Here is a 452-nt window from a genome sequence, read left to right as displayed (position 1 = left end):
CATGCACTTGTGCTATAAGGCATACCTTTGAATTTTTCTTCTCATCGGATGAGCTTGAAGTCGAATCTTTCTTGAAATCATTCCAAACAATGTATGTTTCTTTTGACTTGGACATTCGAGAGTTGTTCTTTTTGTTATCAAATTTCTTGAGGTGGCTTGGGCACTGATGCTTCATGTGGCCCGATTTTCCACACTCATAGCAGGTGAAGCCTTCTTTGGGAATCTTGATTTTCTTGGTTGAGTTCTTGGCTTCTTTCTTTAGATACTTGATCCCTCCTTTCTTCTTGAGATACTTCTTGAATTTTTCAAATAGGAGAGTCAAGTCTTCATCGGAATCAGAATCTGAACTAGAATCCCCACTTTCTTGATCTTCTTGAAATCTTGTAGCCTTGAGTGTGATTCCATTCTTGTCTGATTCTTCATTCATTTCCAAGCGCCCTAACACCATTTCA

Source organism: Lupinus angustifolius, chromosome LG17, assembly GCF_001865875.1.
Source record: "Lupinus angustifolius cultivar Tanjil chromosome LG17, LupAngTanjil_v1.0, whole genome shotgun sequence".
Lineage (NCBI taxonomy): Eukaryota > Viridiplantae > Streptophyta > Magnoliopsida > Fabales > Fabaceae > Lupinus > Lupinus angustifolius.
The sequence above is the reverse complement of the archived record's forward strand: the minus strand, read 5'-3'. Positions refer to the sequence as shown.